Raw genomic sequence first — 18,434 nt, 5'->3', positions numbered from 1 at the left:
GACTGTTAGGTTGGGTTTAGTGTAAGTTGACATGTACTTGCAAAGTTTCTTATAATCATTTAAATGTCAGTTAAAGAAGCACTATCAACAGATATTAAGCAGACAGTCTCTCAAACAGACCATCAAAATAAGTGTTACCAAAAAAAATTGTTCAAAAATTGTTCAATATTATTATTATTACTACAATAGCAACAATGTTAACAACAACCAGTGCATTTATGTATTTTCAAAGTGTAGGATTTTATGTGTTATCTCCAGTTTGTACATGGGCTACCAGCAGCTGTGAGATTTTTTTATACAATACACTAGGAACTAGTGTACTATTCTTGGCTCTTACGTAAAACAAAATGAGTATCGCAATAAATCGTTTTTATTCTTTTCTCCTAAACCTTTTACTGTTCCTATTGCCTATAGAATCAAACGTGTAAAGCCATGAGAACCAAACCGAACCAAAAACCGTGTAAAAAAAAAAAACAAAAAAAAAAAACGAGGTATGTGTTGAACCGTGGGCTAACTGTATTGTTGCATCCCTAATAGAAACTAAACATTTACAATTTGTGTCTCTACACAAGAAACCCTAGAGTATAGATGACTTTTTTTGGAGTTGAACATGGGATCCCTCGCACAAGGATGGCCATATTTTAAAGTTTTCTATGCCTGAAATATTGATAATCACCTGTTTTAGATAATCATGTATTAGTTTCAGGAAAGTAATGAATAAACTACTCATACAGTCAATTTATGGACTATATTATTCGTATTGACTAAATTAATCAATACCCCTGGGGTGTGAATAATTTTGGGCTTGACTGTAGAATTACTCAAAAAAGAAAAACACCAGTTGCAGATTTCTGCAAATTCTGACAGCTTTTATGCAAATCAATGAGATCTTTATAACACTCCAGAAGATTACTTACATAAGCTTTAAAAGGTTAAAGCAAAGCCCAGTTTTCTGATGCTTAAATATAATCATGCCAAACATACAAACACAGGCCATATCTCAGGTTTCAGGTAAAGTGGTCTCCTGAGAGTCCTGACAGGGTGCGATTGAAGGTCTATGAGTGTGGACAGGGAGTGAATAATCAATAGAGACCCATTAAGCAGACGTGTGTGTGTTTTGGTGTATCTGTGTGTGTGTGTGTGTGTGTGTGTGTGTGTGTGTGTGTGTGTGTGTGTGTGTGTGTGTGTGTATGAGAGAGAAAGAGAGAGACTTGACGCGGGGTAGAGAGACTGCTTATTTAAGTCTGCATCAATATTTTTCATCCTTTCTCAATATCCTGTCCTCTCTCTCTCCTTCTTTTTCTCCATCTTCCTCTGTTTAGTTTTCCTCACATGACAGGCCTTATTTTCCTTCCTCTTTAATTCTCCTCTATTCTTCTGCCATTCTGTTCCATGTTTCTTGCATTGTCATGCCTCTTGACACTTTGCTTTTCCAATGGATTGAATTTTTGTAAATTTCACATGGTTCAAAGTTTATTTACATAACTGTAACTATATTTTTAAAAGTTTGTCTTAGGTTTAATGCTAATACATTACTATAATTAGTAATAGTATTAGTAGTTTTGTTCCCTCAGGCAATCCATCTCATGAACACTTGATAATAATAATAGTAGATCCAACATCAGTTGTCATAAACTTTTATACACATATACACTTATTTAACAACACACTTACACAATACATGCCAGTTTGCACATAACAGCTGCACATATAACATTGTACATAGTAATATAGCTATACATACACTTATCTATTTGTATAATTGCATTCACTACTTACTGCTTTTTTATATATTTGTTATCTGTTTTTTCTGGCCCTGTCTCTGTAATTCTGTTGCACTGTAGAAGCTCTGTCATGTAAACAAATTCCTCGTATGTGCGAACATACCTGGCAATAAAGCTCTTTCTGATTCTGATAGTAGTAGTAATGATAGAAGCAAAATATTTTCTCAAACATAACAGCTATAAAATTCCACAAAGTCGTTCCATGAACGAACCTTACACAAACGTTTATAGCAAGCTCTTTTGTAAGCTTAAATATATTTGTGTAATAAATAAACATAAAAATAATCATTTTATATACATTTATGAAAAAATCTATTTATATACATATATACATTTAAATGTTAATATAAATAAATAAAAAATATAATATAATATAATATAATATAATATAATATAATATAATATAATATAATATAATATAATATAATATAATAGAGGGCAGCACGGTGGCGCAGTGGGTAACACAACTGCCTCACAGCAAGAAGTTTGCTGGTTCGAGGCCCAGCTGAGTCAGTTGGCATTTCTGTGTGGAGTTTGGATGTTCTCCCTGTTTTTGTATGGGTTTCCTTCCAAAAACATGGTATAAGTGAATAGGATAAACTAAATTGTTTGTACTGTATGAGTGCGTATGGATGTTTCCCAGTGATGGGTTGCAGCTGGAAGGGCATCCACTGCATAAAACATATGCAGGATAAGTTGGTGGTTCATTCCGCTTTGGTGACCTCAGATAAATAAAGGAAATGCGCAGAAAATAAATAAAATAAAATAAAATAAAATAAAATAAAATAAAATAAAATAAAATAAAATAAAATAAAATAAAAAATAAAATAAAAAAAATATATATACAAGTGTTTCTAAAGTAAACATTGTTTTTTAAATAAAATTAGTTTTTGAATAGCCACTGATAGAAATTACAATAAAAATACAAAATAAAAAATTGTCACGCCGCAATAAATATAGTTTTGCTTGGGCCTTTTATATGTGTTAATGTTTTTCTTTCTTCTTTTTCTTTGAAAGGATCTATCAAATAGAACTCTAGGCAGAAATCAACAAAAACAGTTTAAATTTTATTATTATATACTGTACCTCCTTTAGTGATATTGACTCCAAAAGGGTTTTCAAACTGTAAATCTCTAAATTGTTTAAGTGATGTTTTACGGATTAAATGGTAACTGTTCTCTGTCGGAATGCTGTCATGTTCTCTGTGAGCTCAATCCGTTAAAGATAACTCTTCATCACAGTGAAGCGGCGATAACCCTTGACCTTTGATCTGTGTCGCTCCAGTATCTGAGATCATATCAGGAGCTCCCGGAGTCAGTTGCCTGCAGTTCTTTAGCTGTTTTCAGCTTGCAGGGTGTTGATCCGTTCACCTCTGAGGCTCATTTAAACACTTTTACAAGCTCTTGGTTAGATTTTTATAAGCCCACCACCAGGTATGATATTCAAGTCTCTAGATATGGCTAATTCTTTATCCGTTTTATTGTCCACCAGTCGAATCTCCTTCTAAAGAAGTAGATAATATACTCAATAAGTCATCGGCACAGTGGGAGACAAGAAACGGAGACAAGACGGCAGCCAGCATGAGGGAGTCTCGATGGATATTTACCGTCATTTCAGTGAGGGATGTGTATCATGCTCACGCTGACATTTCCAGCACAATGTGAGATTGTGCAGTGTCCATGGAAGGCCTGGTCAAAATATTCAAAAACGCTGCCTTTTGCAAGACGCTCTTGGAAATTTCCTCTATTACAATTTTTATACAACCTCTGAAATGTGGCAGCGCAACAATCAGCCTCAGTCTCAGTCTATATGCAGAACAAGAGCAACAAACAAGAAGTTGAAATAAAAAAGGGACCTTTTTCTCTAAAAGCAAAACCAGCCGGTTCTGGCCTGAGATTTGTTTGATGTGATTCAAACCTCAGTGGTTTATGATGGCTTCACTCAATTGCAAAACATTTTATGATTGTATGGAGTGAAATTGAAAGAACTGTACGCTGTCTTGAGTCAGTAAATAAACTGAACAAAGCTCTTTCTATGGCAGCTTAACACAGAAAGACTGAATCCACATATCAGATCACTTGACCATATCCAAATTCCATCCCATCTGTTTGCAATCACTAAAGACTGTCCAAGTGTGTTTACAGCCTAACACTACACTACCCAATTGGATCCGCGCTCTGCTTTTAGTTGGGAAACTAAACCAAATATATGAGCTTTATCAGAAAGTAGTTCCTCTAACAAACGGCTTTTGAGACTCTCCGTGTTTGATTTTCTTTTTTATACACACGATTACACGGTCGAACTGTTGTGTAAACGCAAAAATCACACTCATAGCAGTACGATATGGCTGTATATCGGCACTGGTGGGAGGCGTGTGTTGCCTTTGTGGCCCCCACAAGTGCCGATATACAGCCATGTATATATAGCCACACTATGAGTGTGATATTGCGTTTACACAATAGTTTGACAGTATAATCGTGTGTATATAAAAAAAAATCAAACACGGAGAGTCTCGAAATCCGTTTGTTAAAGGAACTACTTTTTTCCACCATTCATTCACATCTGCAGCTCATAGCAGAATCTATACCAGATGCTAACTCACCAACGTCATTTCAGAGCTAATATTTGAATGATTCTCTAGCATAATGTCTTAAGCGATGACAAAACAGGTGATTTGATGACATTTTAAGAATATAAAGTTGAACGGCATGAAATGCCATCAGTCTAGAGACATTTTCCAGTATTTCTCTGTTGCAATCAGGAGATCACAATAATTAACACCAAAAAAACTAAAGCAGCGCAAAAGCTACCAGATTACTGTTGTGTTTGTGATGATGCTAAACAATTGCGGGCATTTCTTCTTCATTCCTGTTTACTGAACCAGTCTGCAGTAACGAAAACAGGAGACTCATTAGAAACAGATGACCAACCAGAAAGTAACTCAGGGTTATACAAAGAGTGGCCAACACAAAATAAACACATTCCTAATATGTGAGTCCCATTTCACACTCAACACGCTACAATTACTGTCGTATAAATACAGCACTACAACATACAAAAGAGAGAGATCGATTTAGAAAGTCATTTACCAGTTTTAAAATGATTTGATCAGCTGTAGTTTAAAATTACGCTTGGTTTTTCCTCCTCTAAGGGCTTATTATGCGGTCTCTGTCGGCATCTTGTGGATGGTACTGTATCTCGGAAATTATAAATATTTAACAAAGGCAACTATTCTCATAAATAAACTGCAGAGTTGCAATCTAAACGACATTCTCGCCTAAAATAACTTAAAAGTGCATTATGTTGTCCAACAGCTGCAATATTTGTCCAACTGTAGTGAGTTTATTGATCTGCTGTCACTCTATGTGGGCAGTGTAATACAGAATGGTGAGGATACTGTAGAAGTTCTGATCTCACACTGCTATCAGCCAATAAGATTCGAGAACCAGACAGAGCTGTTGTATATATATATATATATATATATATATATATATATATATATATATATATATATATATATATATATATATATATATATATATATATATATATATATATATACATACACTTGAAGTCCGAATTATTAGCCCCTCTTGGAATTTTTTTCTTTTTTAAATATTTCCCAAATCATGTTTAACAGAGCAAGGAATTTTTTACAGTATGTCTGATAATATTTTTTCTTCTAGAGAAAGTCTTATTTGTATTATTTTGGCTAGAATAAAAGCAGTTTTTCATTTTTTAAACACCATTTTAAGGACAATATTATTAGCCCCTTTAAGCATTTTTTTTTTTTGATAACCTACAGAACAAACCATCGGTATACAGTAACTTGCCTAATGACCCTATCCAGTCTAGTTAACCTAATTAACCTAGTTAAGCCTTTAAATGTCACTTTAAGCTGTATAGAAGTGTCTTGAAAAACATCTACTCAAATATTCTTTACTGTCATCATGGCAAAGATAAAATAAATCAGTTATTAGAGATGAGTTATGAAAACTATTATGTTTCGAAATGTGCTGAAAAAGTCTTCTCTCCGTTTAAAAGAAATTGAAGAAAAAAATAAATAAGGGGGGCGAATATTTCAGGGGGGTTAATAAATCTGACTTCAACTGTATATAAACAAATTTGGTTCCATTAAGAGCCAAATTATGTTTGGGCCCACTAATTTGAACGGCATCAAAGCAACCAGTTACCATAATTCTTGGCCTGGTTGTGAATTTAATGAGTTACAACAAAATAGTCTATTTTATTGTACGTCCTTGTTGTAAGAAATAACAAGCATACAATGCAGCCAGTTTAGTCTGAAAAGCAATTGAATGATTCTTCACAGTCTGCATGTATTTGACCAGAGTCTAATACAGCCAAAAATGTGGGGACTGAAATATGCTAATATTGTATATAGGGCAATTATATATATATATATATTTATATATATATATATATATATATATATATATATATATATATATATATATATATATATATATATATATATATATATATATATATATATATATATATATATATATATATATATATATATACATATATATATATATATAGGGCTGGGCAATTAATCATATACTAAAATCATGCTTTTTTAACAATGGCTCATTGGCATACTGTACATGCCCAGAGCTACATATTTGGGAAATCGTAAATATGTGTCCTGACATACATCCGGCTCCATTTTGTGTGTGAAGCACCCGACAACTTTTATTCCTATTCCACTTACATTCACATGGACGGCATTTCTGCCGAGATCAGTTTTTCTTTTAAATAAAAAGCAGTGAGAAATCGTGGTAAAAACATGCAATCGCAATGCACTTTTCTCTTCTAGTGTGTAGTAAAATCAATGTTTTTTTTTGTTTTTTTTTTGCGTAACTTATTAGTTTACTACGACTCTCATGTAGTAAACTATCTTCCACCTGCACACATGTGTTGGAGGTTTACTAGTCAACTTTAATGGAATAATATAAGAACAATTATGAACTATAAAAGAAATAGATACAATATATTTAAAAACAAAAACTTTAGTTATAGATTTACACTATATGTACATTGAAAAAATAACTAATACTTTACAATATGTTTAGCACATTCCTTTTATAGAATCCCTTAACTCATATGTCTTTTGCTGTTCATACAGCAGACATACAAGAAAGACCTAATATGAGCCAGACTCTGTGGACATTGTGAAACAAATTAATCACATTTACCCTGATATAACTGAATAAATTCTTGTTTTCTTTTCAAAGAACGAAGGCCATCTTTTTGCCATTATATGAGAGATGAAAAGTGGATGATGTCGTGGAGACTAAGAACTGTTATAGTGTGCGGGAAATGCCTTTAGCAGTCGTTACGAAACAGCACGGAGGTGCCAAGACTGCTCTATACCAGCGTCTAAAATAAAATTTGAATCTGGAAAAAAGCAATGAAATCCAAAACGCCTCTCTGGCCAATCAAACAAGGCTTTGCGGCGCACAGTCTCCACAGCGTTCGGATAATCACTTAACTGCCTCCCTACCCACAGTCCTTCAGTAGTGGGCTCTCTGCTAGAGCGATTAGGTTTCTATGGGTTTGGCACGATACCAGGGGAATATTCACAATAAGAGCAGTGTGCTACAGACAGCGAGCTCTTCCCAGTGTTCTAAGCTTACAGAGACACCAAGGAACAACATGAGCACATACAAAGAGGCAAAAGATGAGGCGAAGAATAGAGAAGGACAAAGACACACTGAGGACAGATAACCGAGATACAAATGCAGCGGACGAGCAGCAGAGAACTCAGGAACAGCAACAAAGCTTGATAAAGCAGGCAAAAAACGTATTTAAAAGATAGTTTGTTCAAAAATAAATCAAAGAATTCTTTAATTGTATGAAATTCAAACTTTACACAATGGAGAAATCCCACTGAATAGGCGCTGAAGCTTTCAAGAATGAAAAGCAGGAGTCCTATAAGCACCAGATCTCTTGTATGCTGCAATTCAAGGTCTCTGTATCCATAGAGCTTTATGTGGCAAGGTTTTTTTTTCTTCTTCTTCTTCGAAAGTCTTCAGATTCAGTTCTGAATAAGTTCAGTTGAGTTCAGATCAACTGTTAAAAAGATTCAACTCAAAAAACATTTTGTTTAACTTTACCAACATTTTTTTTACATATAAAAGTTCTATTTGGTTATTAATTTATTGTAATGTTTGCTCTAACTCTTGAAACAAATTCCAAACAAACTTTGGGCAACACTTTAGCTTGATCACAATTCACTGTATTAACAAACTATTAACTAACACTTAATAAACACTAAATTAGTTGTTTATTAATAGTAAGGTAGAAGTTGGGTTTAGGTTTTATGTAGGATTAGGCCTAATCCCAATTCTACCCCTTAGCCCTTCCCTATACCCCTCGTTTTGTGCATTCATGTGAAGGGGTACAGGTGTCCCAGTTCTCTAGCTTGAAGGCATAGGCTAAGGGGAAGGGCAAGGTACCCCTTGAAACAGAGATTTTTCAGGACCACACTCGAAACCAAGAGGTAAGACAATTTCCCAGAATACACCATCTACAGCGGCAGCATGGCTGCACATGAAAGTAAGAAGATGCACAAATTATTGCTGCATGATTAATCATTAAAAGATCACAATCTCGATTCGACTTCCTAGATCATCTTAATCCAGCATTTCTACGATTCTGTCAATCATATTGTCAAGTTCCCGCGAGATCCGTCCCGGGAGGGACGTATTCGAGCGTTTTTTGTTTTTGCGGATCCGCGAGAGGCCACTGTGCGTGCTTTTTCGCGTCTCAGGGGCCTCTTGGGATCACGCGCCGTTCGCGCCTGCGCTGATCTCGTGCGAAAAGCCGCCGGATCGGCCGACCCGGCCACCCTCCTCTTCCTCCTCCTCCTTCCCTAACCCGAGCGACGGTTTGCAAAAGCCGTCCGAAAAAAAAAAAAAAAGCAAAAGCCTTCGTCTTTGATTTCGACCGCGTTTTCGGATCCCGCCGCGTTCTCGCCCTTATTTTTCAGATTCTGTTTTTCGTCTTACCTGATATCTGGAACCGCTGTTCCCCAGACTCGATCCCGGTCGTCGTCCCCGCGGCCGGCTCCTCCTCCTCCTCCGGGGCCTCCGCTCCGCCGACACAACGCTGTGAGCTAAGCGGACAAACTGGTTGCATCGGAAAAGCCCTCCACTCAAAGGCGAACCGTCGGCCGGCGAGCACGAAGAGAAGGAGCGGAGCCACACCGCCCCAAAGCATTCGCTCGAAAAAAACTAAACGCATCCGAACGTACCTCCAGCCACGTTAATCGCGGTCTCCAGAAACGTCCGCGGGGCTACGTTTCCAAAATGAGCTTGGGTTGGAACCTGCATAGGCTGTGAATAACAGGTAATACAGTTGCAAATATCATTCAGTTTGTTGAGTAATCGTTTAGCAACCAAGTGGAAGTATGAACCGCACTTAGCAGTGAAAATAAAACTAAAAGTGTGCACATCATTTAAATAATCATATCGCATTTTAGAGTTATAATTGCGACAAGCATTTAATATGTTTTCCTTTCATAGCAAACAAATTGTCGTGCATGAAAATAAATGTTTAACAGTGTAACTACTCTAGTCTACTGTATGTAATGTTAATGGGGGGGAGGGGGGAATCTGCAAGGGGGAATCTGGTAATGACAATTGTTTGATTTTACCAGTAGAAAAAATAATTTAACATTGTTGTCAATGACAGATTGCAAGCATATGTCTCAAACATAATAATTGAACATGAGAATTACTAATGGTTCTATTATGTTGATGTTATCACTGATGTTTACATCTATAGAATAGTGAGAAAAATCGTTATCTTATTTTAAGCAAAAAATAAAAATAATCGCAATTCTTATTTTAACTAGAATTGTGCAGCTCTAGCACAAATTAGTATAATTTTATTCATTTTTACATTATTCAGAATTTTTTCAACAAACAAGCAGTGGTGGAAAGACTACTGAAAGGTTATAGTTATGTAAAAGTGCCTTACTTGCCTAAAAATGTAGAGCAAGTAGAATAAAAGCATCTGTTGTAAATATTACTAAAAGTATGAGTAAAAAGTAGACCTTTCAAAAGTACTCAAGAGTAGTGAGTATTAAGGGGGTCGCACACCAGATGTGTCACTCAGCTTCGCAAAACACTGCGCACGTGACAGTTGGAAGTATCGCACACCGGATGCGTACATTTGCATGATATTTTAAATGAAATTATTTAGATGGCACTCTGTGGCTCTGCGCTGCGGACAGCTGCCAACTTGCTGCGCCAGTGTGTGTACCCTGATAGAAACTTATGTTTAGAATTCTAAAATGCATGGTGCTGGGTGGTTGATTTTAGGTTGTGTTAGAAAGAGATCAAAATCCAACATTGAGCCAACATCTTAAACTAATGTTATATTGACGTCAAATACGGACATTTATTCATCAGGCAAGGCAACTAAAGTGGTAACGACACAAAGTCAAGCCGTAACATCATTAGACATTGATATTTGGTTGATTTCAGGTTGGATGTTGGACATTGACGTTGGTTTGACTTTATGTTCTGATATAAACTCGATTTTCATTCACAAACAAAATGCAACGTACAATGTCAATCTGGTGTCATGTTGACGTCTTTTGCCTGCTGGGTGTTTAAGGCTATTTCAGTCATCATACAGTAAACAGACGTCATTTTCTCATCAGAGACGTGAACCTAAACAGTCTCCGGGTCAATGCGTTTAAAGATTTTGGACATCTTCTTGGACACTATTAATGCTTCCAAACAGTTTGCTGCATTTATAAATCACCCATGTCTTGAGGTAGTTCATTATGCTGCGATTCACCTTCTATGTGCCATTTGATTGGAGAGGAATCACAGGACGGATTTTTCTAATCACCATAGACAACAAACAAATAAAGTAGGGACTGCAGGTTGAAAGAAAGTAGTGGAGTGAAAGTACTAATACTGCACTAAAAATGTACTTAAAGGAAGCTAAAAGTACACATTTATAAAACGACTTAGTAAATTACAATACCTGAGAAAAACTACTCAATTACAGTCATTTAAGTATTTGTTATTTGTTACTTTTTACACCACTACAAATAAGCAGATGTTTTAATACATTCATAAAGCATTGACATAACATATTGGTACCTAAGAAGTACAAAAGTTTTCTTCTTAAAATTTTTAGGTACTAATGTATACTTTTAGGGTATCAATATGGACCCTTTAAGTACAAATTAGGGATGCAACTATACAGTTAGCCCACGGTTTAATACATACCTTGTTTTTTAACATAGTTTTCGGTTCGGTTCAGTTCTAATGGCTTGACACGTGTTTTTTATCTATTTATTTATTTATTTATTTATTTTATCTATAGGAAATAGGAACAGTAAGAGGTTAAGGAAAAAAAATTATTTATTGCAATACTCATTTTGTTTTACTTAAAAGCCAAGAAAAGTACACTAGTTCCTAACTAAAACATAAAAAAATTTAACACTGAAATCTCACAGCTGCTGGTAGCTCATGTACAAACTGGGGAACACATAAAATCCTACACTTTGAAAAAAACATACATGTGAAGTTATTAAAGATAAATTGGCCATTTCAAATAAACACATTTGTACTTAAGTAAACATAAATAAACCATCTGAATTATTTCGGTGCTGAAAAAATGTGAGACTGTAGTCTGTAACGCGGATCGAGTGCTTTTATAAAATGACAAAAGCCCACATCTCCAATCACCGAAAATGACTGCAAATTTTTAGGAATAAACACCCGCACTGCCTTTGTTATTTTTATGTGTCTCTCGGAACCAGTTGGGTATGTTTGTTTAAAAGATTCAGCGAGGGATTGTTGCTATTTGGAGGACTTTATTACCTTCTCTGTTATCCTGCCTATAGTGATATTGCTGGGTGATGGTGCTACAGATGTGCAGTCATGGTTGTATGTGTAAAACAATGCTCGCACACAGTTATTTTTTGTTCACCGTTTTTTCTTTTACTGGCATTATACTTACCGGCAAAACCGAAATGTCCTAACACTGCAGATTTGAAAGACGCCAGCGCTTTCTAGTACTGTTGCCTCACTTCGCCAGCGCTTCCTTGTACTGCTGCCTCACTTCACCGTCACTAAAATAAAAATTGCTAAAGTTCGCTTTCTATAATTCCTAATAATAACTTATGTATATCAGTCCCAAAACAATCTGTTACTCGATGACACTTGAATCCCTGTCAGAAAAGTCTAGTGGCTGGGAATGACCTTTATACAGTGTCTGCTGTAATTTTAATGTTGTTTTTGTGTGTTTACACAGACTAATATGGCCATGGTGTAAATGCACAGTACAGTTACAATCTTATCATTATTATAACATGATACCATTGCCTTTGGTGATTTCCAAAAAAATAACGCAACTGGAATAACTACAAAAGTCACAATTGTAGATTTCATATGAAGCAAGAGATCACGATGACTTATGTTTCAGTAATAGAACGGTATAAATGTTTCAGTTCCTCAATAATAAAGTTACTTTCACCACATACAGTTCTGGCATTTGGATATAAGTAAATGTGAAAAAATTGCCCTATGAAATTCATTTTTACACCATATTTGCTTTTGTAAAGGTTATCGGTTAGGTTTAGGGAAGACTTTTGTGTATCAGAACAGACTAATTACAACTTTCAAAATTTTCTGCTATACCGCTCCTAAGGTACAGTATGTGTACGATTTTTTTATTTACTTTTTTTGTGCTGTTTTTTTTAGGACCACATTATCTCCAGCAGAAAGTATATCCTAAGATGCCGTTTTAAATTGTAGAGAAATCCGTGTTTTTGGAAGTAATGTAGACAGCAGATGTCAATTATTAATTTATATTATTTAGACTGACATATTTACTCTTTCAAAATATTTATAACATTTCTCAAAATAAAATATATTGTGTTCAAATGGGAAATGTTGTTGTTTTTTTACCCAGACATTTAAAAAATATATATTTTAGAGGAGTAACCACAATACTGTGAAACCGTGATTGTTCTTCTTGTTTATGCTTGAAGCATATCAGGGACTTTAAATGTTCATTACATAACATGGAATCCAATAATGTGAAACTATGAAAAAGTTTCAGAACTTAAATGTTTATCTTCTCTGAAAAGAGGTAAATAAATAAATTATGACTGAAAACAAACTACAGAAATGACTCAATTTATACTGTAAGTCTGCAAAAGCTTTAATTTATGATTCTCCACATTCAGTGAGGTCATAAAAAGAAAGCATGAGAGGTAGTGAAAAGAAGTAATGATGACCTTGGTTTTATTATTAATGAGGTTCCAACTTGCGAAAGGAGTTTAGGGAAATGTTGTAAAGATGAGCATTTTAGGACTTCTAAATGAATGTTTCAGTTGCTCACTAATAATGTTACTTTCACCACCTACAGTGCTGGCATTTGCATACAAGTCATTGCAAACGCACCCAAAATTGCTCTATGAAATTCCTTTTTACACCATATTCACTTTTATAAAGGTTATTGGTTAGGTTTAGGGTAGAGTTTTGTCTATAAGAACAGACTAATTACAAGTGGACACAGCAAAATCCTCAGAGTAAAATGTACTCAGCTCAGAGAATATTTGGTCCCTCTCTAAATTGGGTAAAAGTTACACCGCAGCAGAATTAAAGTTTATGAGACAATAAAGGCATTAATAAAGGGATGATTGAGCCCTGATGACAAACATCTGCTGTTAATAAGCAGAAACAAGAGAAACACGACACTAAAACTGACTTCAGACAGCAGCAGCTTTGCTTATTACTTACCTGTTTGACTTTATTTCTGTTAGATGTTCACAAACGTCCATATGAGATTACATTTTACAAAAAAACAACTTTTTTTTTTTCTGATGTCACAATCATGGAGAAAAGTGGTTGATTTACTTGGGCTCTTTGACTTGATTTCTTTTGTAGATTTTTACTCACCATAGTTGAGAGGCATACGCTAATTATTTATATCTGTGTGTTTTTGAGTGTTTCAGATGTTCAATGTGTTTTATGATTTTATGTGTTTTATGGTTTATGAATGTGAGTTCTGAGTTGCTGAGTATTTTCTTAATACAGTGCTACTTTTGTAATAAAACATTATTTAAACTTAATAGGTCAAAATCAATTTTACTAAATCGCCACAACCAATTATCCAGAGCACAATTGGTCTCTTTATGCAATATTTGCCACAATACACTGTTTGGCAAACAAAGAGAAACTAACATTAGAAATCGAGTCCGAGTAAAGCAACTACTGTTCTCCTCAATGTTGGCAGCTTAAAACACAAAGTGGTGTTGTTGTTTTTGCATTGTTGTTGTAAAAAATTACTTAGTTGATTTTTAATAATATTACTTTATAAAATTTTGTAGAGTGTGGCAAAAATAAGGCCACACAGGTTGTTAATAGGTAAAGCTGTTGCTTGTGGAGTTGCTTAATGATCCTCTGCTGAGATTTTGAGAGATTTGATGTGTTTTATTTCAGTTTATTTCGTCTACGGCTGTGACTGAAGTCAGTTGTAGTTTTGTGTTTCTCTGTTTCTGTATTTGAACAGGTGTTCATCATCAGGGCTCAGTCATCACTTTATTAATCCCTTCATTGTCTCATTAACTTTAACTCTGCTGTGTAACTTTTACTCAATTTAGAGAGGGACCAAACATTCTCTGAACTGAAAAAAAGTTACTCCGAGGATTTTGCTGTGCATGCAGACATCCTCTGCTTCATACACCACTACAGTTGAGTAGAAATGTTTCCATATAACTGACAGCACAACAACTTAAAAAAAGAACTTATTTCAACTTAATCGCAGTCAGCCCTTAAGAAATGCTCAGAGTCAAAAACGTAATATCTGGCCCGAAAACTTTAGCATTATAAGTGGACCTCGAGGAAAGTTGAAAACAGAAAAGAAAATGACACCTAATGCAAGCGCAGAGAGTTTTGTCATGTTGCTCAGTAACAGATGGACCTCTGACCTATGTGTGCTCAGCTGGACTGCAAATCTCCAGCCACGTTCTGCCTTGGGTTTCCAGTTATACAAAAGTGTGTGTATGCGTGTGTGTACTTCAGAGACTCTATTCTACTTCATGCCTGCTAATACAGAATCTATAAATCCTTGAGATAACATCTTTCATTCACAACTTAATGAACCAGACAACTTGATGAGTTAGTTAGGACTAATGGCCTCATTATTTGACATATGTACACAAGCGTTTAAAACACACTGTGGCCAATTCTAGGAAGTGAACACTTGAAAGCAGTATGATAAGTGTGGTATGGAATAGCGGGAGTGCACAGATGTAAGGAATTTCTGAAGCAATAAATACTGTGGCTTTAAGAGAATAGAGCGGAGCTGTGCTGCACAGAATGTGTGTGTGTGCGTGCGTGCGTGCGTGTGTGCGTGCGTGTGTGTGTGTGTGTGTGTGTGTGTGTGTGTGTGTGTGCGTGTGTGTGTTGTTACAGGGAGAGTCTTGCTGCTCAGGAATGGCACAGAAATGTGTTTACGTTTGCTGCTGCCAAGATCCTGTCAGGAGCTGATCCAGAACTCCAGAGAGCAGCAGCAAAATATACTGCACACTATATTACCCTACACACTACAATGCAATACATAACCACACTATGGACCCTAAACAACATTACATTATTCTAAACTCCTTCCTGGACACGACACAATACCAGAATTTCAAATGAGCCTGTTTTCTACAAACTATAGCTGTACAATACAATGCTATATGAAGCTACACTATAATTGTGCATAGTATTTTACACTACTACACTACTACACTGTTTCCATATTGTGTGATTCACAAGGGTCTTCCGTTTATTTACGGTTATGAATTGCACGATGGGACCTTGATCTCTACTTTGTTGACTTTTAATATATAAAATTTAACTAACAACATGATTTTTATTAACATTTTAGTCGTTTGAAATAATAAAATTTATAAGAAATAATATATCCAATTCAATTCAATTCAATTCAGCTTTATTTGTATATCGCTTTTACAATGTAGATTGTGTCAAAGCAGCTTCACATAAATGGTCATAGTAACTGGAACAGTGTAGTTCAGTTTTTAGTGTTTAAGTTCAGTTCAGTTCAGTTTAGCTCAGTTCAGTGTGATTTGAAATCATTACTGAGAGTCCAAACACTGAAGAGCAAATTCATCGATGCGTAGCTCTACCAATCCTGAACCATGCGAGCGAGTGGCGACAGCGGAGAGGAAAAAAAAACTTCACCAATAGAAGAGTTAAGAAAAAAAAACCCTGAGAGAACCAGACTCAGTTCGGCACGACCATTTTAATTTCTCCGCTGGCCAAAGATCTTGTACAAAGCTTCATATATAGAGAAATAAGTCTGCAAAATAACAGAAACTGTAGTGGCAGCTTATTACAAGGTTTTTGTATTGTATTATTGTAATATTAACAACAAGCCAGACAATATACTTACTATTAGAATGTTAATAAAAGTCACTTTTTTCAAACTTTTTAAGGTCTCATAATGCAATTTAAAAGTTTACATAAAGGGGGGAAACTACAAATACAAAAGCATATAAAAATAAAATACAGAAAACTTTTTTCGACTGAAAAATCAGAAAAGAAAGACTTATATTTGCAGTGTAGCTTTTCAGTAAGCTAATCAAAAGTGGTTAAGCAAGATGCATGACAGGATGCATCTCTTGTGACTTTCTTGCATTTAGATTTTCAAGACCTTTCACTTTGTCTCACACTATAGTACATCACTTTCAAATGAACAGTCCTATGTTACGTCATCAACAACTCCAAAGGAAGTGAAGTACAGTAAAAATATTTTGCTTTGCTTTCTTATGATTATCATTTTTTGTTCAGCAGGCAGAGATTTTGTGGATTTTCATTGCTCTTCGAACACATAGTTGCAATCAAAATTATTAACCCCCCCACATAGTTGCAATCAAAATTATTAACCCTCCCACATAGTTGCAATTAATTATTGATTTTGATCCCCCCCCCCCCTAATTATTAGCCCCCTGTTTACTTTTTTCCCCAATTTCTGGGAACTTTAACAGAGAGAAGATTTTGTCAACACATTTCTAAACATAATAGTTTTAATAACTTATTTCTAATAACTGATTTATTTTATCTTTGCCATGATGACAGTAGGCTACATAATATTTGACTAGATATTTTTCAAGACTCTTCCATACAGCTTAAAGTGAAGGCTTAACTAGGTTAATTAGGCTAACCAGGCACAATATGGTAATTAGGCAAGTTATCGTATAATGGTTTGTTCTGTAGACTATTGAAAAAAAAGATAGCTTAAAGGGGCTAATAATTTTGACCTTAAAATGGTTTTTAAAAAATTAAAAAATGCTTTTATTCTTTCAGAAATAAAACAAATAGGACTTTCTCCAGAAGAAAAAATATTATCAGACAACTGTGAAAATTTCCTTGCTCTGTTAAACATCATTAGGGAAATATCTTTAAAAATGAAAAGAAATTTAAAGGGGGTTCAATAATTCTGATTGCAACTGTACATCAAATGTGTTTACACTACAAAAGTCCTTTATTCATTTATTTTCAGTTCAGCTTAGTCCCTTTATTATTCAGCGGTTGCCACAGCAGAATGAACTGGCAACTTATCCAGCATATGTTTTACAGAGCGGATGCTCTTCCCGCTCCAGCCCAGTACTGGGCAACATTCATACACACTCATTCACGCTCATACACTTCAGGCTATTTAGTTTATTCAATTCACCTAGAGCGCATGTCTTTGGATTGTGGGGGGAAACCGGAGCACCAAGAGGAAACCCACTCCAACACGGGGAGAACATGCAAACTCCACACAGAAACACCAACTGACCCAGATGGGACTCAAACCAGCGACCTTCATGCTGTGAGGCAACAGTTGTAACCACTGAGCCACTGTGCCGCACTACAGTATGTCTAAGCATCAACTATATTATTACAACTACAATTATTTTTGCAAGTTAAAATTTTAACAGGTTTAAGCAAGTTAAAAAATGGACAAATGTATGAGATGTGCAACAGAACAAGCAAAAACCCCAAGCATTCACAATATGCAGTCTTATACATCTGTAGGCCAAGCTAAATACAACATTTCCACCATGAATCAGCAAACAAGACCGAACAAAAATGCTTAAGAAATGTAATAACACCAATAACACGCGCACACACGCACACACACACACACACACACACACACACACACACACACACAAACACTAATTGACACAAATGTGTCTGGCTTGACAGAATTGTGTTTGTTCATGGTGATCTCAGCACTGAACTGGGTGGTAGACTCACACTGTGGACTGAATCAAAGCCAAACCCACACATCTGACTGACTTTAACAGACCGCAGATCACATCTGACAGCTCACATGATCAGAGAAGAAGACCATTCTGAAAGGATGAAGACATGGGAAAACACTGTTAAACGAATGTTTGTGCTTCCCTTTCACTTATTCTATAAACCATGATTTTTTTTATTTTTGTAGATATTCATGAGTTTAAAGGTGCCATAGAATGCATTGATACAATATGCTATTGATAAAACATTGTTCTCTGATATCTAAATAGAACGTTTGTGGCGAAAGCATGTTCAATTTTTTAAAATCTTTTTAGGCATGTTCCTAATTAGA

The 18,434-nt window shown here is 35.4% G+C and overlaps 1 protein-coding gene across 4 annotated transcripts in view; it reads right to left on the bottom strand.

Annotated features, from left to right (window-relative positions):
• Window positions 1-18,434, bottom strand: part of raraa (retinoic acid receptor, alpha a) — a 324,831-nt gene that overhangs the window by 249,013 nt on the left and 57,384 nt on the right. Inside the window, exon 1 of one of the 4 annotated variants that reach the window (XM_073917405.1) lies at window positions 18,098-18,195. The exons of the other annotated variants lie outside the window; for them this stretch is intronic. The gene's annotated coding sequence lies outside the window, so the exon portion shown is untranslated. Of the gene's footprint in view, window positions 1-18,097; window positions 18,196-18,434 lie in introns of those variants that run through there. 4 annotated transcript variants of the gene reach the window in all.

Source organism: Danio rerio, chromosome 12 (assembly GCF_049306965.1).
Source record: "Danio rerio strain Tuebingen ecotype United States chromosome 12, GRCz12tu, whole genome shotgun sequence".
NCBI classification, from domain to species: domain Eukaryota; kingdom Metazoa; phylum Chordata; class Actinopteri; order Cypriniformes; family Danionidae; genus Danio; species Danio rerio.
The sequence above is the reverse complement of the archived record's forward strand: the minus strand, read 5'-3'. Positions and strand labels throughout refer to the sequence as shown.